The sequence below is a fragment of the Sapajus apella genome, unplaced genomic scaffold (assembly GCF_009761245.1).
Source record: "Sapajus apella isolate SASKATOON/1434 unplaced genomic scaffold, GSC_monkey_1.0 scaffold50, whole genome shotgun sequence".
Taxonomy (NCBI): Eukaryota; Metazoa; Chordata; class Mammalia; order Primates; family Cebidae; genus Sapajus; species Sapajus apella.
Window position 1 is genome coordinate 5,965,812 of NW_022436990.1, and position 20,960 is coordinate 5,986,771.

The 20,960-nt window shown below is 37.0% G+C and overlaps 1 protein-coding gene across 6 annotated transcripts in view; it reads left to right on the forward strand.

Annotated features, from left to right (window-relative positions):
* SLC25A21 (solute carrier family 25 member 21) overlaps positions 1-20,960 on the forward strand; it is a 503,455-nt gene that overhangs the window by 163,625 nt on the left and 318,870 nt on the right. Inside the window, exon 1 of one of the 6 annotated variants that reach the window (XM_032242682.1) lies at positions 13,648-17,793. The exons of the other annotated variants lie outside the window; for them this stretch is intronic. The gene's annotated coding sequence lies outside the window, so the exon portion shown is untranslated. Of the gene's footprint in view, positions 1-13,647; positions 17,794-20,960 lie in introns of those variants that run through there. 6 annotated transcript variants of the gene reach the window in all.

Genomic DNA, 20,960 nt, shown 5'->3' on the forward strand with positions numbered 1-20,960 from the left:
ATACCTTTAAATTGGAAATCTAATTATTTGCCTTAGATTTGCACTGCTGGGAACCTAATGCAAGACCATGTTAAATAAACTTATTATTTCCGTTTTTCATTTAACCTGTGGGTTGTAGTATGACCAATCTGTTTTATATCCTCAATCAACAGATGATTGTATTTGGTAATAATTTATCAAGAATAAAAATCTGTTTTTGAAACTAATCACCTCATGTTAGGTCTGCCCTTTTTCAAAACCACCATCTGATATTCATTTTGTCTGCAAGACAAACATGCTGATGAAAATGCATATACCACAGGATACAGTCAGTGGAATGGAGCATTTCCAGTCTTTGTATATATTTAGAACATTTTCTGTTTTCCCAACAGATGGACCAAATTTTAGTATTAAAGAAAAAAATCAATTCTACATAGTACAAACAAATTGAACAAGTACATTGTGTATTTCTGATTACTTTGTAACAGAATGTCCAGTGGAATTTGGGGTCAAATCAGATCATACCCAAACTCTGTGATTTGAAAAAAAATGACTTTTTAGTATTTATTATGATTTTTTTTGAGATGATTAGGTGAATCTCTGCATTGGAAATACTTAGTTTCAGAATTTTGCAAGTCATCAAGTTTTTCTGTTTAATGACTTGTTTATGTACTAGTGTCTTAAAATGTTATTGTTTGTTTTTCTATAAATCCAGCAACCTTACTATGTACAGTTTACCAGAGTGATACATGGATTATAATCCTCAAACATTTTTTTCTTTTATTTTTTAGGGCAAATAGCTCTGCCCTTATTCCAATTAACTACTCTGAGTTTTATTTAATACAGTGTTAGCACTGGTTTCTTTGGTGGATTAGCTGGCATCCCCAAAACTACATTACTTATAAAAGTTTAACTTTAGAATGTATTTGAATTTGTACTAAATGTTTACATGTCTTATTTTCTTATATATTCAACTTTAAATAAAAATTATACTTATTTTCTTTCTCATGTTTTTGACTATATTTTATTAGTGAGGAGAGTTAGAACTGCAGATTTGTCTTTTAGAAGGTTATCTCTGTCTTTCCTCCTTTTATTCTATCTGTATCATACATCTTTAGTTTCACTCTTAAAAAAAAAAAAAAAAACTTGCTGTGGCTTCCCAGTGTTCAAGGACAAGAAAAGCCTCCTTAGTCCTTCACCATCTGGTCTTACCTGTCTTTCCAGCCCCAATGTCCCTTTCTAGCCTCAGTGGGCCCTTATTCTCTTCCTTCTTAGGCCCCAAATACCTCTGAGAGTCTTCTGGAACTTGACATCATCCTCTTACACAATTTTTTTTTCAGCTCTAACACTTACCTCCTTGACCTGGAATGACCTTCCTCACTTCCCCTCCTCACACACTTTCTTAAATTCAGGACTTAATGCTATACAGCTAATGCTCGACTTACAACCACGATTGGTTCCGACAGACCGGTCGTAACACGATTTGGTCATAAGTTGAGTAGGCTATATGTACAGTACTGTGAAATGATGTTATAAAAATCTTTAAGTCATATTTTATCATAATTTTCATTCATTATTGTTATGTATCATAATTTTATTTGTTCATTTTATGCCATTTGTACCATCTCTACACCATTTTGTTTCTTATTTTTACATTTGTCAGGTTTAAGTAAAACACTGCATTACCAGTACTACTGGTTTAATATTTGCAAAACATACAAAATTGCAAAATACAGGTGCATACAAAAATACAAAATACAGGTGTAAAAATGCCATAGGAAACATTTTCCCAGTTGCAAAACATATCAAAATATATAAACATGTACGAAACATTTTATTGGCCGCTGGTGCTTGGCTGCGGATCGTTGATGTCGTCACCTGAGGCAGCAGTTGGGGCTACCGGAGTTGGTTTTTTCATAAACATGGTGAGCTTTGTCTGAATTGTATGTTTCTTTTTTTCTTCATAAATTTCACGATACGGATGAAACACATCACGCGCCATCGGTTCAATCCTTGCAAATAGTTCGATACTTGGGTCTGTTGCTTCAAAATGTATAAGAAGTTTATTGGGAGGGGTTTGATGAAAAATATCCAAGACATAAAACACAAATTGCTGTACCGAGTCTGGGATAACAGTTGAAATGGTGCACGCGGAGATGGTAGTGCTGCCGGAAGCTGGTCTGCACTGTCGCACGCCCAGCTGGGCAACGTTTGCGCTGCCAGAGGCAGAGCAGTCATGGCTAGCGATTGTGGTCCTAAAGTCGAATGGTTGTAAGTTGCATAGGTCATAAGTCGATCAATACCTGTATTCTAAAAGGTCTTTCTGACTCCTCAGGCATGCCCCATAGCTCCCAGTACCAATGCCTTTATTATTGCTGTGTTGCACAGAACTTCCAGAATATTGAGAAGACAGAGGACAAACAAGTAAACAAACTATTTCACTTGTGATAAGTGATATGAAGGAAATGAATAGGTGCAAAGAGAGAAAAACTGGTCAATGAAGGCCTCTCTGAAAAAGTGGCTTTTAAAACGAGACCAAAAATATAAGAAAGAGCCAGCCATATAAAGCCTAGAGGGCAAAGTATTTCAGGCAGAGAAGTACGTACAAAACTCCAAGATTGGAGTGTCTGAGCAATTGAGAAGAGGCCACATAGCTGAAGTACAGTAATCAAGGAACCAATGGCATGAGATGAGGCTGCAGAGCTGGTGGTCAGGGTCTAGGTCAGGCTGGCATTGACCATTGAAGTTTCCTAAGCAAAAAAATGTCATAAATATATTATTGATGTAAGATGACCTTTGTTGATGCTGTGTGGAGAATAGATTGGAGGGGCAAGACTCTCAGGGAAACCACAAGGATGCTATCGCAGAGGATGGGGCACGAAATAACTTTCAACTATATTCAGAGTATTTTTTAATAGTTCTGTCTTTTAAACTGTTCTTTCAAAACCTAAGCAAGAAAATAATAATATTTGGAAATATTATTATTGCTGTTATAAAAATAATGTCATTAGTCAGAGAAGTCATTTGTGTTGAAATTGTGTGGGTGGTATAAGCCAAGGAGTGTAGATTTTCTCTAAGTGCAGAGCGAGAGCACACAGTTACAGTGCATGGAGGGATGTGCTCCAAATTACGTTTTAAAAACAGACATAAAAATGGATGAGACATTTGCAAGAAAAGACAAGAAATCAAATAGGAGATTATTGTAATAGGTAAAATGTGGTGAAGACTTAGACAAGGGTAATGACAATGTAGATAGTGAAGAGTAAACACATTTGCAACATGTTTAGGATTGGATTAGAGATGGGGAATATGAAAGAGGAGATGTTCCTGATTTCTTTCTCCAACACTAGCTTTGTTGTGGTGCAACTGACAAATAAAAATTGTATATATATATATGGTATACAATGTAGTGCTTTGATGTATGTATGCATTGTGAAGTGATTCACATAATCAAGATAATTAACAGATCCATCACCTCAATTCACTTGTTTATTCATTGAGCAGGTGAATAGGGAGAGGTGCCAATTTGTGAGATAGGTGACAGTGTTGGGGAAAAAATCAGTAGCTCAATTTTGGAGGTATTAAATTTGAGACATTTGTCTGTACATAGAGATTTTTATGTAGGCAGCTAAATTAATTTGACAAGGAGTATGTACGTTTAAAGAAAAGATTATACTATAAGCATTATTTTATGATTTGTTCTTTTTTATTAAAAACTGCCATGGGCATGCTTTCATATTTGTAATACAAATTTACTTAATTTTTTAAGTTGGATGATCATATAGCTCTACCATAATTTAGTCAATTTCCATACATATCATTATCATGTATATAATTGCATAATTTTACAAGTACTTCTGTAAGACAGATTCCAAAGAGTGGAATTGCTGGATGAAAATTTACATACATAAAAGGGTTTGCACCATTAACCATGTATTAGAGTACCAACTACCTCAGTACTGGATTCCTTCAATTTTATTTTATATTTTCCCATCCAAAAGGGGGAAATGTTATTTTAGTGTTATTTGACTTTCCCTTTCCTTGATGCATATTGTTGAATATCTTTTCATTTGTTTATTAGCCATTCTGAGTTTTTTTGTCTATTGGTATTATATGAAAAAATAAATAAAAATGCTTCTAGAAATGAAGAAGCAAAAAAATTAAGAAGGAGGCATACGTCATTTTATTATTGCACTTTGCAGATACTGCATTTTTATTAATGAAGGATTGTGGCCCCCCTCTGTTGAGCAAGTCTGTTGGCACCATTTTTCCAACAGCATGTGCTCACTTTGAATCTCTGTGTCACATTTTGGCAATTCTCACACTATTTCAAATGTTTTCATCATTATTATATCTGTTATGATGATCTGTGATCAGTAATCTTTGATGTTGCTATTGTATTTGGTTTTGGGCACGATGAATCATGTACACACAAAACAGCAAACTTAATTGATAAATGTTGTGTGTATTCTGACTGCTCCACTGACTATTTCTCTGTCTCTCTACCTCTTCTTGGACTCCCTATTCCATGAGACAAAACAATATTAAAATTAGTCCAGTTAGTAACCCTACAGTGACATCTAAGTGTTCAAATGAAAGGAAGATCCACAGATCTGCCACGGTAAATCAAAAGCTAGAAATGATTAGGATTAGTGAGGAAGGTAGGTCAAAAGCTAAGACAGGCCGAAAGCTGGGTCTCTTGCATTAACGGTTAGCCAAGTTGTGAATACAAAGGAAAAGTTATTGAAGTGAGTATATACAAAGTACTCTTCCAGTGGACACACAAATGATAAGAAAATGTAACAGCTTTATTGATGATACAGAGAAAGTTTTAGTAGTCTGGATAGAAAATCAAACCAGCCATGACCTTCCCTTAAGCCAAAAGCTAATCCAGAGCAAGGCCCTAACTATTTTCAATTCTATGCTGCAGAAAGAAATTTCGAAGATAGCAGAGATTGGTTCATGAGGTTTGAGGAAAGAATCTGTTTTTGTGACAGAAAAGTGCACAGTGAAACAGTAAGTGCTAATGCAGAAGCTACAGCAAGTAATCCACAAGTTGTAGCTAAGATCGTTAATGAAGGTGGCTACACTAAACAATAGATTTTTAATGTAGATGAAACAGCCTTTTTTTTTTAATTATTGGGTTTGATTTATTAAGATTGGAAGAAGATGCCATCTGGGACTTTCATAGCTAGAGAGGAGAAGTCATTGCCTGGCTTCCAAGTTTCAAGGACAAGCTGACTATCTTTTTAGGAGCTAATGCAACTGGTGACTTTAAGTTGAAGCCAATGCTCATTGATTATTTTGAGAATCGTAAGGCACTTAAGAATTATGCCAAATATGCTGTTCTCTATAAATGGAACAACAAAACCTGGATGATCATATACCTGTTTACAACATGGTTTACTGAATATCTTAAGCCCACAGTGAAGACCTACTGCTTAGAAAAACAGATTTCATTCAAAATATTATTGCTCATTGACAATGCACCTGGTCACTCAAGAGCCCTGATGGAGATGTATAAAGCAATTCATATTGTTTTCATGCCTGCCAACACAGCGTTCATTCTGCAGCCCATAGATTGAGGAGTAATTTCAACTTTCAATCTTATTATGAAAGAATTATATCTTGTAAGGCTATAGCTTCCATAGTGATTCTTCTGATAGATCAGGGCAAAATAAGTTGAAATCCTAGAAAAGATTTATCATTCTGAATGCCATTAAGAGCATTTATAATTCAAGGGAGGAGGTCAAAATATCAACATTGATAGGAGTTTAGAAGAAATTAATTCCAATTTTCATAGAAGACTTTGAAGGGTTCAAGAGCATTTTTGGTAGAAATAGAAAGAGAATGAGAATCAGAAGTGGAGGCTGAATTGCTTCAGTCTCAGGATAAAACCTGAATGGATGGTAAGTTGATTCTTATGGATGAGCAAAGAAAGTTTCTTGAGATGGAATCTGCCCCTGGAAAAGACACTGAACATTGTTGAGATGACAACAAAGGATTGAGAACATTTCATAAACTTCGTTGACACAGCATTGCAGGTTTTAAGTGGATTGACTCCAATTTTGAAAGAAGTTCTACTCTGGGGAAAATGGTCTCAAACAGCATCACATGCTATAGAAAAATCTTTCATGAAAGGAATAGTTCATTGACGAGGCAAATGTAATTGTCTTATTTTTTATTTTTATTTATTTATTTTTTGAGACAGAGTCTCGTTCTGTCTCACTCTGTCGCCCAGGCTGGAGTGCAATGGTACAATCTTTGCTCACTGCAACCTCCACCTCCTGAGTTCAAGAGATTCTCCTGCCTCAGCCTCCCGAGTGGCAGGGATTACAGACTCACACCACCACATCCAGCTGTTTGTGTTTTTAGTCGAGACGGTGTTTCACCATGTTGGCCAGGATGGTTTTGATCTCTTGACCTCGTGATCCACCTGCCTCACCCTCCGAAAGTGCTGGGATTACAGATGTGAGCCACCATGCCCAGCCTGTTGTCTTATTTTTAAGAAACTGCCACAGCTGCCCCAGTCTTCAGCAAGGTCATCTCTGATCAGCCAGGGTCTTGCCTTCAGCAGTGTGGATGCAAGACCCTCTACCAGCAATAAGATTACAATTTGCTGAAGGCTCAGATGATTGTTAGCATTTTTTAGCAATAAAGTGTTTTTTAAATTAAGATCTGTACATTATTTTTAGACATAATGCTATTTCACACTTTATGGAATATATAGGCTACTATTAATAGACTTAACAGTGTGAACATAACTTTTATATGCACTGGGAAACCAAAAAATTCTCGTGACTTGCATTATTGCGGTGGTCTGAAACCTCAATGCTACCTCAGAAAAAGAAAATAAAAAGTAAAGAAAAGAAGAAAGGAAGGCACTAGGAAAGATTAAGGAAATAAATGCAGGCCTACTCATTATTTATTTGTTTATTACTGGATCACTTATGACAATTTCAGAGTGGTAAGTAGGGGGAGGGATAAATATTTTACAAAAAATTACCAGTTATACTTTTGTATGAAAGTTGTACATTAACAAAATATTAGATGTAGTTTTTGGAAGACAATTTAGAAATCACTGTTTTGTTGTCTATTTTTGTTACTTATATATTGAGATTTTTGAAAACAAGTCTGCAAATGCTTAAGAAACTTTGATGGTTAAGATCCAGAAAGCTAAGGAGAAGCCTGATGAAGCATTTTCCCCCTTGGAGCATTCTGGTGTACTTCACAGAGCAGCTATACTTTGCAGGCTGCTGCAACAGTCATAGCAAACCCAGTAAAAGGTCACCCACAACCATGTGTATCCTCTTCTATTAATAAAGGAAATGTCGACTAAGACACTGGGGATTAGACACAATTAATTTCCTAAAATGCCATTGAGTTGATCTTTATCTGTGAAGCCAACATAGACATACGAATAGTTAAAACAAGTTCTGTGCCTCTCAGATTTCAGTGGGAGAAAGCCTTGCATTTTATTTCATACCCATAGAACAGCATTTCTCAATGGCAAAAAGTCTTTAAAAATTATATTTGTTGAAGCTATTATTTTCAAATGCTACTCCAATTATTAGGGTCCTTGGAATACATATTTTTAACTAAAAAACAATTTAGGTTTTGGTTAGGTAGACTGAGGTGCACATTCCACCACTCTCCCCCAAGGGAGTCTGATGCCATGCTCTCAGAATTCTAAGTTCACCGTGGTTGGACCAGGTTGGTGTGTTCCCAAAGTACACTGGCCTTCTTTGGAGACTATTTTTGATCAAATCAGTTTTGTCATTCTGACAGTGGAAATGACAAGTTAAACACAGCCCAGCACTGTGGAGTCTTTGTGGTGACCCTTCTAACTTCAAGAGCCATTGTTTTACGCTGAGTGGTTTGTCCTAAGTGGTTTGTCTATTATGAAAATTGAGTCCTTTAAGCCAAATAGCTAATACTGAAGTTAGGGACATTTGGCTTATCACACACATTCAGACACTGTTCTGAAAACATTGTAATATATATATTAAATGATGAGATCATGAAATAATGAGTCAGAATTTGCCTAAAATTTATCAAAACTCCATAAAATACTACACCTTCTGTTGATGCCTTGAAACTGAGGTTAAATTTTCTGTGATAATTGAGAGTTATTTGCTACTTTCTGCATTTATAGGTTATACTATTTATGGGCATGTTTTTACTCAGACATACAATTCAGCTTCCAATTTTATAATCATTTCATTTCAAGGGAGCTTGAGGCAAATTTGCAGTGTTAATTTTTCTTATAATGGGTTAATTTCAAGTTTGATGAAATATGTAAATAACACATATAAAAGAACACATTTGATGCATCAAGATAACATAGAAAGGGAATTTAATAGTAGCTGTGTTAAACCTTTATTCCTAAATTTTACAACAATTTTTATTATATAAAGTACCTGTCATGCTGCCTTCTAATTTCAGGGATGATATATGATAACATTTAGATTTATCATCTTTGATGTCACTTCTTATATGTGGTTGCAAAGTCCTGACGGGTATTAACTTGTCATTTTGCTGAAGCATGGATTTGAATTGCTTGTACTGGTTGGGAACAAATTACTTTAGTCAGAGCATAGCCCAGCTGACTATCTACAAGACCTTTTCAGGGCAACTTGGTTTTTCCAGTCTGGTCATCAATATATTGTAACTCTTGAGAAGAATAAAAACTTAGTTTGTCTGTGAAAAGTAGAGCAGAAAAGAAAGCTAAGAGCTAAGTGGTGAAGTAAAAATTCAAAGGCCTATAAAAAGGGATGTCTCTAGAGAGAAATAAGAAATGATTTGTAAACCTGTGTTCAGCATACTCTATCCAATGTAAAATTTGCTTATCAAGTTAGAAAATTTTAGCAAAAATTGAAAAAAGGTCATTGACTTTTGGTATAACAATGTATTTATCATTTGGGGAATTAATGGGTTTCTTTTTTTTTTTTTGAAACCGAGTTTTGCTCTTTTTGCCTGGGCTAGACTGCAATGGTATGATCGCGGCTCACAGCAACCTCTGCCTCCCAGGTTCAAGCAATTCTGCCTCAGCCTCCCGAGTAGCTGGGATTACAGGCATGCACCACCACACCCAGCTAATTTTTGTATTTTTAGTAGAGACTGGTTTCTCCATGTTGGTCAGGCTGGTCTCAAACTCCTGACCTCAGGTGATCTGCCCACCTTGGCCTTCTAAAGTGCTGGGATTATAGGAGGGGTTTCTATATATTTAATGCTTACAACAGTATTTGGCACATACATACTGTAAACCTATTAGCTGAGGTAATGATGGTGGTATTGATGGTGATGATGATGTGATTCTAGATGGAACCATTATTTAAGAGACCACCATGAACCTCCACAGGCAATTCCTTACACCAAATATCAAGGTACTGCTGTATTGCCCCCCAGTTAATAACAAATATGTAAAAGTAGAATGTTTGATATGATTTTATCAATTTATGCTTATCAGTGCTTACTTCTATAGAAGTTCTTCTCATGAATCGCAAAAGGCATAAATCTTTATTACTTTTATTGCCTCAATTAGAGTCCTTGGAAAAAATGAAAAAAGGTATACAACGATGAGTGTTTTAATATGTATGTATAACTTATAAGGATTTAGAATTTAGGTCAGGTGTGGTGCTCATGCCTGTAATCACAGCCCTTTGGGAGGCTCTCTTGAGGCCAAGAGTTTGAGACCAGCCTGAACAACAAAACAAGACTCCATCTCTACAAAAATGTAAAACATCAGGCCAGGCGCGGTGGCTCACACCTGTAAGCTCAGCACGTTGGGAGTACAAGGCAAGTGATCACTTGAGGTCAGGAGTTTGAGACAAGCGTGGCTGACATGGTGAAACCCCATCTCTACTAAAAAGACAAAAATTAGATGGGCAGGATGGCGTGCACCTGTAGTCCCAGATACTCAGGAGGCTGAGGCAGGAGAGTCACTTGAACCTGGGAAATGGAGGTTGCAGTGAGCTAAGATCATGCCACTGCACTCCAGACTGGGTGACAGAAAAAAAAAAGTCAGCCAGGCTTGGTGGTATGTACCTCTAGTCCCAGCTACTAGAGGCTGAGGCAGGAGGATTGCTTCAGCTTAGGAGTTCAAGGCTGCACTGAGCTCTGATTACACCACTAGACTCCAGCCTGGGTGAAAGATCAAGACCCTGTCTCTAAAAAATAAAAGATAAGGAAGGAAAGAAAGAATTTAGGATTTATATGCATTCCAAAAATGTTAAATATACATATAAATATTTAAAAGTATTTAAAGTTTGGAGGTCATTCTTTAGGTTCTGTCTGGAAGGCCTCTCCTTGCTCACTCTCATAATTGGTAAACTCCTTTGACCCCTAAGCCTGAGTCCAAGTCACACTTCTCTCCAAAGCCTCCTGAGCTCCTTCAGGCTCATGTCCTGCTCCTCTTCTGCCTGCTGCCAGTATAGCACCAGACTGCTATATAGTGGCAGTTACACCTAGGAGTGTAATTGCTTGCATTACTCTCTTACTGTTAGACTGTAAGCCTCTTGAGGAAGAAAGTAGGTCCTTGATAAATATATGGGTAAACTTCAAATCATTTCACCTATGGTACTAGGAGGTAGGAGATTCCTAATATTTCAAGCAATGCAGATGTCAGACAGTGGTCATTTCAGAAAGAATATTAGTTTCTTCACACACATACAAGGATTTTAAGTCATGGTCTGAAGCACACAAGTGCAGTGTAGGAAAGTTGGTTTTGTGAAATGTTTGAGTGTCTACTGTGTTTTGTACTGCACCATTTGGTCACACACGTTTCATTTTATTAAATCTTCCAACAATCCCATCATATATGTACTTGTGTTTTCCCAATTTTCAGATAAGGAAATTAAGGCTAAAAGAGGCAGTAGGTCCAAGGTCACAGGTAATAAATAGCACAGTATAATTTGAGGCAGATGTTCTGAATCTAAATTTTCTTCCCACCATTCTATTCACACACTTGCATATGCTACCTATACTAGACAATTATTTGAGCTCCAGAGGCACTTTTCACACTTATGTCAAAATTTCTTAAGTGTTTAAAGTTTGCAAAGCGATGTTTCCTGAGCCCTGTCTCTCCCCACTCTCTGGAGTGAGAATTTATAGTTGAGTATGCCTGTCCTGTCCTGTGTCCTGAACATTAACACTTGAACTAGTTGGACCACTAGATGATGTCAAGATGTTACTCCTACTATAGCATCCACTGAGCACTCTATGGCTAGGCTTTTGCTTTCATTGGAAAAAATAATTTGCTCAGAGGGCAACAAATAAGTCCTAATTTTCTTTTCATTTAAACACCACACACTAATTCAGAGATGTCACCCATGAGATAAGACAACATTTGGGGACATAGGAAACTAGCTTCTTTTCTTTCTTCTCTTCCCCTGGTCTTTCTGAATTCAGATTTTTCTAACAAAACCAAGTTCTTTTTCTTTTTGAGATGAAGTCTCACTCTGTCACCCATATCTGGAGTGCAATGGTGTAATCTCAGCTCATTGCAGCCTCTGCTTCCCAGGTTCAAGTGATTCTCCTGCCTCAGCCTCTCAAGTAGCTGAGATTACAGGTGTGTGCCACCACACCCAGCTAAGTTTTGTATTTTTAGTAGAGATATGGTTTCGCCTGTTGGCGAGGCTGGTCTCAAACTCCTGACCTCAGGTGATCTGCCTGCCACGGCCTCCCAAAGCTCTGGGATTAGAGACATGAGCCCCCACACCTGGCTCCAAGCTATCTAAGTTCTTTATTTCTTTGTATTTCTTAGTTCCAAAGAAAAACATGAAGTCTATCAATAGGGAAATGAATAGAATCTAGGCAGCTGATGATGTGAGATTAAAAATAAAGAGAGAGATTGGAGGGGTGGGGAAAAGGGAAAATAAGTAACAGAGGGCTTTATGTTTGCTCTAGAGTGCTCTCACCTTTACCTGGGACCCAGGATTCTTCTCAAATAATTTTTCTCCATGTGCTTTCTTCTATAAGGCATGTTACTATCCCGGACTAAGATTAGTTTCCCATTTCAAATTATTGTTTGCTGGGATTTATTTGATCATGCAAAACAGAAGTTGGTTTCGAAGCAGTAAAATACGTCTGTAGTCTTTTGATACAAAATTATTTTTTGTTGCACGTCATCCTTTATTTAACTTCACTATAAAATCATTGAGACATAAAACTTCAGAGAAAAAACACTATTAATAAGGAACAAAAAAATTAGCATTTAATCAAAGCGTCTCCCCCTTCTTGACTAACATTATCTCCAAATTGGTCATGAGTGCTGTACCTCTTTGTAAGGCCATCTCTGCATTACACCAGGTGGTTAAAATTATGGGGTGCTGCTCTAACAGGCGGATTGAATAGTTGTGAGTCTTCATAAGAGGTAGTTTAAAAATCAGTGCCTTTATTGATACTTGAGTATTTATTATAGAGGAGTTAACCTTTGTATTGATGTGGTACCAGTTGCTGCAGGACTGTTTGAGCTTTGGGGTTTCACATCCTCTATCGCGACAGCTGGAACTTCTCATTTGCCAGTTTCTGTAGGGACAGAGCCATGTCAAGACTGTATTTATTTAACCTGCAAATTTTTCATGCAAGTCTGGATAAAAATAGTTGAGGCAAATGTCCACAATTCTGTTCTGTAATTCATCAGAATTAACCCTTGTTATGGAGTAAAGAATACATGCAGTGACATTTAGAATAATAAGAAGCCTGGAAAATCAGTTGGGTTGTCTCTTTCAATATCAGCTTTAGGCAATCTGAAAATCTATACAATCCTTTTGCGCCTGGCACAGTGGCTCATGCTTGTAATCCCAGCACTTTGGGAGGCTGAGGCTTGTGGATCACTTAAGGCCAGGAGTTCGAGACTAGCCTAGCCAACATGGTTAAACCCTGTCTCTACTAAAAATACAAAAATTAGCCGGCTGTAGTAGCAGCTGCCTGTAATTCCAGCTACTCAGGAGGCTGACACAGGAGAATCACTTGAACCCAAGAGGTGGAGATTGCATTGTGCCAAGATCATGCCACTCCACTCCAGCCTGAGCTGCAGAGCGAAAATCTGTCTCAAAAAAAAAAAAAAAAAAAAAGAAAGAAAGAAAGAAAATTCATACAATCATTTTGGATTGGTAGTTTACTTGAGGGTGGAAGTGCAAAATGATGTGCAAAGTTTAAGTGGCAATTGTATAGACAAATTTTTTACAATCAGCAGAAGTAAATGCAGAATCCTTGAAATGGGAGAGGTTTTAAATGGGATTTAGTCTATTTTGAAATATGCCTATCATGCTTTCATTGAAAAAATGAATAAACTATTGATAATTTCTTCCCATGAAGTGTGCCAATAAAATAAAGATCAATCACCAAACTTTTCTTTCTTACTAAGAGAAATAGATTTCTTGGTCAAGTGGCCTAAAAGTTCCAAGTGGCCTCAAAGTTCTTATTTATTTTTTTTTTTTTTTGAGAGGGAGTCTCACTCTGTCGCCCAGAATAGAGTACAGTGGTACGATCTCGACTCACTGCAACCTCCCACTCCCTGGTTCAAATGATTCTCCTGCCTCAGCCTCCTGAGTTGCTAAGATTACAGGCACCCACCACCATGCACAGCTAATTTTTGTATTAGTAGAGATGAAGTTTCATCATGTTGGCCAGGATGATCTCGATCTCCTGACCTTGTGATCCACCTGCCTCAGCCTCCCAAAGTGCTAGGATTTGAGGCGTGAGCCACTATGCCCAGCCAAAGTTCTTAATTTTTAATGCCAATATAAGTTCCAGGCTATCAGACCTAAATTTTACCCAAGGCTTTTGCATGACTAGTTTCTGAAAGTACAGCAGGTAGTCTGGCCGAACAAACGTAAGACCAATTCTTGGAATAACAATGTATTATCTTGTCAGAGAGTTCCTCTATAATACATCATTTGTACTGTCAATTGGCAACTACCTTTATTTTTCAGTAAGTTTTCTGTGTTTCTATTATCTACTCTTCTATTCTCTTAATCATTCTCTAGTGTCTTCACATTGGTGAATTGATCAAATGTCTTGACATTAATTGACATTGTAGAAAAAAGTGTTAAAAATTGATTGGTTCCAGGATTATGCTTTTTGTTGTTGTTGTTTTAGGAGATTGTAAATATTCCACTTTGAGTAGGGTGATTAGTAATTTAGCAAATGTTACTGGAAGAAATGGCAAATTAAAAAGAACTTAGAGTTTCCCTTGATGAATAATACTATATTTAATACATTTCTGTGCTTCTAAATTTTCATTACTTATCAGATATGATGTCAATTTAATATAGCCTTTTTAAAAAGGGCAACTACCGTAAAATATATGCATTATTTGTAAGATAATTCCAATTTTAGAAACTTTGCAATGTTGGAAAAAATAGGAATTAAGGAAATTAAGGTGTTCTGGGGTTCTGGAGTAGCATTTCAGAAAACTGTTGATAGATCAGGAAGTATGCAATTTTTAAGGCCCCCTCATTTTTTCCCCCAGCTAGTAGAGCAAAGAGGTAAATGGATATACTAGAGGCTCTCTTCTTATGAATCTTAGTTTTGTCCAATTTTGACAAATCTTTTCACAGGGACTTTATTTTAGCAAGTCGTTTGATAAACATGTCAATATGTATGTGATATACACATACATATGTAATATTTTAAGATTAGGGTATATTTGAGGCTAAGAAAGGAAAATAGGGCTATTATACTTCAAAATAAAACAGTGAAACTAATATATAAAGTTTTTACTGAAAATTTACAAATATTATAAAAAATTAAGAAAAGGGTGCCAATGACCATTGTATTATTGATGAAACAACAATGGAAAAAGCCCATGTATTCGTATTTAGATATATGTCTGCTTATTTGAATGTCACATTTTATTTTACATAATGATGTTTATTTTTTATTAAATATCTTTGGAATTGTTGGTGAGCTGGAGCCAAGAGTGTGATAAATTTATCATTACTTAGAAAAAATTTTTTATGTTATTTACCATGTATAAATTTAGTTCACCTTGTCACATCCAAACTTGTCCTTGGCTTTTGAAATTTGTAATACCTTCTTTATTGGGCAAAAATGCAAGTATGCATGATTCCTAAGTCCAAAAAGAGGTTATATGCAATAAAGTTTGTTTGATAACATGAAAAAAAGTTATTTTTTAGAGAAGTGTATTGTTATTTACCCAAATGGATAATGGGCTCTATTTTCTATGAAGAGAAAAGAAATACAATTCTAGAGATACAATGGCCATATACTTTGTTTTACATTCCTAGGCAAGGTACATGCTGTGTTTTATGCTATAGTTCTTTTCATTTGGTATGTGATGCATTTTAATTCCCCATGCACTTAGTTTGTATGTATACTTTTGAAAAATTTTAACTTTGAATCACATCATGTGTGTGTGTATCTACACATGAAAGATGTAAAATATGTTGATTCACAAGGGCATGCAAATTGCAAAATGTACATAAAATAAATCTAATCCATAAGTGCAATATTTCACAACTATAATGTATGATAACTATGTAAGGGAACTCAATTTTTAACAGATGCTGTGTCATGTTTTATAGTTTGTAACAAACCCCTTTTCTAAAAATGAAAAAAAAATTGTGTATCTTTGTACTATCTGATTATGCGCACTTAATTTCCCTTATTGATTCTGAGAGAATGAAAAAAATTATTTTTTAGAGAATTGTATTGTTATTTACCCAAATGGATAATTGGCCCTATTTTTTAAGAAGAGAGAATCAGTTCTGAGAGAACCAATAAGGGAAACCGAACAAGACGGCATATCAGTTACGGATGGGAACAAAGAACCAAAAACAGGAGCAGGTTAAGTTTGAAGAGCTGCCTGAGCTTCCTGCAGATGCATGTCCAAAAGCGATGGAATCCTGAGGGCTTGTTTCTGTGACTTTTGTTATCTCCAGCCTTCTTTTTATTGTGATGTGTGTGTGCACGTGTTTGCATGTGTGTGTGCACTCTTGTGCAGTTGCGGTACAGATATATGAAGATTGGCCGTCCACTTAGCTGGAATAATTTGGAAGATAACTTTCTGGAAATCAGTGTCCTTAGGGATTTGATGATTCCAGGTGAGTCCAGGTCACCAGGAGCCTTGCCTCCCATTGGATGGCTGGTTGAAACCCAGAGCAGGGCTCTGAAGAGATAGATATGGACCATAATGAATTCCCTAGCTCTGCCACTCTTTATTTCTTCTTCTGGTAAGAGGACGAAAATAGGTGTTGAAAATTAGGAAGCTGTATGCAGCAATAGCTTTGAGATTGGGCTTTAGAATCAGTAAACCTTGTTTGAGTTCCGGCTCTGCCCCCTGCTAGTTTCTCCACAGCGGGTGCTTCTGACTAAGCTGGACTCTACAGGATGGAAGGGAGGATGTGCCCTCCCAGAAACGCTGCATTTGCTCCCTGTTCCAGAGGAGCCCTCAGCAGGCTGATGGCTGCTCACACCTGTTGCAGGAGGTGGTCAGAGAACGGCTGGAGCAATTCTGGATTTTGTTTTGCTCAGAGGTGTTTACCTATCATTAGCCACTTGGTGGCACAGAAAATGTTCAATCCATCTATCTTCCTGTCTAGTGGATTTTTCAGTTACCCCATGAATTACATCTTTTCACTGACTTAACACATAGCCTTGGCCCAGGTGTCCTCAAATACAGCACTAACATGAAATGCATGTGTTGACTCTGCAGCCATTTTTATTTCTGTCTGAGACAGGTTTTAGGTTAGTAGATAAAACATTCTTGACATCTTTAATAGCCTTCATAGGGTCTTTTATAAATAATAGATGTCAACTGATAGTTTTTTTCCCTAAGCACTGATGACATTTCAAAAAAGAATTTGGTGGGTGGCTGCAGATTGCTTTTGGAAAATAAAAACTATTTACTTGTTTTACCGTCAAATGGCTCTTTCATTATTAATACTTTGCCGTTTTGAAAATGTTGTCTTAATGCCACAAAGAACATGTTGCACCAATGAGCTAATCATAGTCAAAGAAAACATTGATTCTAAGAGTGGTTTGCAGCAGTACTCTGTCCTAGAATGATACCTGCAGGGGAAAGATTATTAAAGGATGAGTTCTCATTCCCACCAAATTGGCTTTGGTGGGAGTGATATACGAAGCAAAGAAACCCATAGCTTGGGGGTTAGGCAGTGAAGGGGATCTGCATTTTTTTGGAGGGGAAAATTTTGTTAAAGAATAACATAGATTCAGAAAGTGCCTACCTTCAGTGTACAGTTTGATGAATATTTACCAATTGCACATGCCCATGTGACTGGTACCCAGAGAAAGAAACAGACATAACTGGCACTTCAGAATCTCCCATGTGTAACTTTATTTATTCACTATGCCCCCTAAGAAACCACTGTTCTAACATCAGAGATTAGTTTTGCTGTTTTTTAACCTTTTTTAGATGCATTGCTGAGCATGTACTATTTTATGTCTGGCTGTTTTGCTCAACATAATGTCTGTGAAATTCATCCATACTTTTGCATGCAGTTGTGATTCATTCAACTGAATAAATAATTTCTGTATAGTGTTGAATGAATATAATTTGTGTTGATGAGCATTTGGGTAGTTTCAGTTTTTAACTGTTACAAATAGTGCTGTTTTGAATGTAATAGTCCCCCCCTTTTATTCACAGTTTTGCTTTCCATGGCTTTAGTTATCCATGGTCAACTGTGGTCTGAAAATATCAAGTGGAAAGTTCCAGAATTATAAACAATTCATAAGTCTTAAATGCTACATTACAAAGCCTGTAGCATTCACCTTACTTCGTCTCATCATGTAGGCATTTTATCATCTCACTTTGTCACAAGAAGAAGGGTGAGTACTATACAAAAAGATATTTTGAGAGTGGGATTGCCTTCACGTAACTTTTATTAAAATATATTGTTATACATGTTCTATTTTATTATTGTTGTCAATTTCCTAGTGTGCCTAATTTATAAATTAAACTTGGTCATAGGTATGTATGTATAGGAAAAAATGTAGTATATATAGAGTTTGGTAGTCTCTGTGGTTTCAGGCATCCACTGGGGGGTCTTAGAATATATTCTCTATGGATAAGGAGAGACTCCTGTATTCTTATAAATGTCTTTTGGTGAACACATGACCATTTCTGTTGGGTATACCCTAAGGAGAGGAATTGCTGATAACCTTAGAAATGTTCAGCTATAGTAGATAATGCCAGACAGTCTTAAATTATACCTATTACCTTTTAAAATGTAAATAACCGCTGAAGCTCTGTTGCTACACCATCATTTCTGAACTATGGAGTTGCTGAAAATAACGCACCAGAATATCATGGAGTAGCCCTTCTGGCTAACAAGTACAGATAGCTGTAGATCACAGGAAGATAATTCATTAACACTGTTATGTACAGTTTGTAATCATTTTACCTAAATGTTATTGCATATAGTTTTCTGAAAATAGTTCTCCATTTTCTTCTTGTTTTTAATCATCTTTTTGTCCTCAGTACCTATTACTATGCTGTAGGTACTCCTATTAACCCCAGTTTACAGACGAGCTACAGAGCAATTGATTCACTTGCTCAAAGTTATATAGGTAGGAAGGAGGGAAGAATGTGTGTTCCTTCTTTACATATAAGTCATATAAGAGCTTTAAAAGTCTGACCAGGGTATAATTCTGAAATCCTACATGCAGAGAAAGCTGGTACCGTTGGTAGAGTCCTCAACAATTCCACAGAAGCATTTGGATAGTCTACATTAAAATGTCTGAGATGAAAACTTTCTACCTTATATTATTTACCAGTACTAAATTTACACCAACTTCTGTGAACATAGGAGGGAGAAATGATGGAGAACAAAGGCCCTGTAGCTGGGCTCTCTGTGTTTAAATTCCCACCACTCCAGAAGGAATTATCTGCAGAAAACACACCATGGTCTGTACTTCCCTTCTGGTGCTTTTTGCTTGGTTTCATGTATTATAATGATTTCTATATTCCTCTGCCTAACTGTGAACTCATTGAGGAGAAGGTACCATGTCATATTTATTTTAATTCCTCCCAGTGCCGAGTGCTGTGCCTTGAGCATGATGAATATTGATAAGTTTTTACTTAATAAATAATGAAATACTTAATATTTTATGTCACTATTTATGCCACATTTGCTTTCTAAATAACCAGAAACAACTTGAAGAGAAATAAAAAGTGCAAAATATAGTATTTACCTACTGGGACAACTGTGATAAATTTACAATATTTAGGCAATGATTGACAAAAACTTCTTGGAGGTTAATGCAAAGTGGAAATGATGTTCAGCAAAATCATTTACCATTTTGTAAAATAATAAACAAATAGATATTTTCAAATTATTTGTTTGCATGTTTGCCTTACCTCTGGCCAAGCCAGCTCTTTGTGAGTGGGCAACGTGTCTTACCGAAATTTGTATCTCCAGTGTCAAAAATAGTGCTTAGCAAATATACCCATGAAGGAAGGAATGAGCAAACAAATGAAAGAATGAAATAAAGGAAAGAAGGAAGAAAAAGAGAAAGGATGGATGAAAGAAAATGCATTTCTTGGAATTATTATTAAAAAAAAATAAGGATATTAGAATGACTGAGGCGTACTCACCATAGCAATAACAGCAGAATGTAGAGCACAGTAGTTCAGAACCACAGTTGACCTGCTTGGATCTAAATTCTGACCCCTTTACTTATTCAGTGTGTGCCCTTGAGCAAACTATTTAACTTCTCTGGGCATCAGTTTCTTCACTGATAAATTGAATCGCTAATACTAACTACTTCTTAAGGGTCACATGAAATAATGCACTTAAAGGGCCTGGCATTAATCTTGGCTGCTCAGGAGGCTGAGGCAGGAGAATCACTTGAACCTGGGAGGCGGAAGTTGTGGTGAGCCGAGATTGCACCATTGCACTCCAGCCTGGGCAGCAAGAGTGAAACTCTGTCTCAAAAAGAAAAGGGGCACCTGGCATTTAATAAGCACTTGACAAGTGCTAATAATTTGCTCATTCAGCATATTCTTACCCAGTGTAATGTACCAGGCACTATTCTATGTGCTGAAGCTAGAGTAGTTAAGCTACTTAGTAAAACAAGGTTCCTAGTTTTATGGAGTTTGCTTTCTAGTAGGGGACAGGGACAGATAGTCAATAGGCATATAAAATCAGAAAGTGGCAAGTGGTATGAAAAAATATAGCAAGATAAAAGGATGGAGTGATTCATGGTGGCGGTGAGGGTGCTGTTCTAAATATGTTGATCAGAGAAGGTATATTAGTCCGTTTTCATACTGCTATGAAGAACTACCTGAGATTGGGTAATTTATGACAGAAGAGGTTTAATTTACTCACAGTTTCGCAGGCTTAACAGGAAGCATGACTGGAAGGCCTCAGGAAACTTACAATCATGACTGACGGCAAAGGGGAAGCAAGCACCTTCTTCACATGGTAGCAGGGAGAGCGAGACCGTGAAGGAGGAAGTGCCACACACTTTTAAACCATATCTCACAAGAACTCCCTGTCACAAGAACAGCAAGAGGAAACCTGCCCTTTTGATCCAGTCACCTCCCACCAGGTCCCTCCCCTGACTTGTGGGAATTATACAATTCGATATGAGATTTGGGTGGGGACACACAGCCAAGCCATGTCAGAAGATCTCTCAGATTGAATGACATCTGATCAGAGACGAGAAGTCAGAGAAAATGGAGAGTCCAGGTGGAGAAGCAGTGAGTGTAAGGCCTTGCAGTGTGGAGGGCGCTGGATGTATCAGAGGACAGCAGAGGCCACTGAGCCTGGAACACAATGAGTAGGAGGAGAGCTAAGGCTGAATTCTGAATTTGGTGGAAAGCCATTGGAGGGTTTTGAGCATGGTGGGTGATGGCATCTGCAAAAAATAATTCTGACTATTCTGTAAAGAGACAGTAGCAGGGTGTGAGAGAAAACAGGGAGAATATTTAAGCTATTGAAATAGGCCAGACAAAAGATGATGGTGGCTTAGACTGTGGTAGCAGAAGTGGA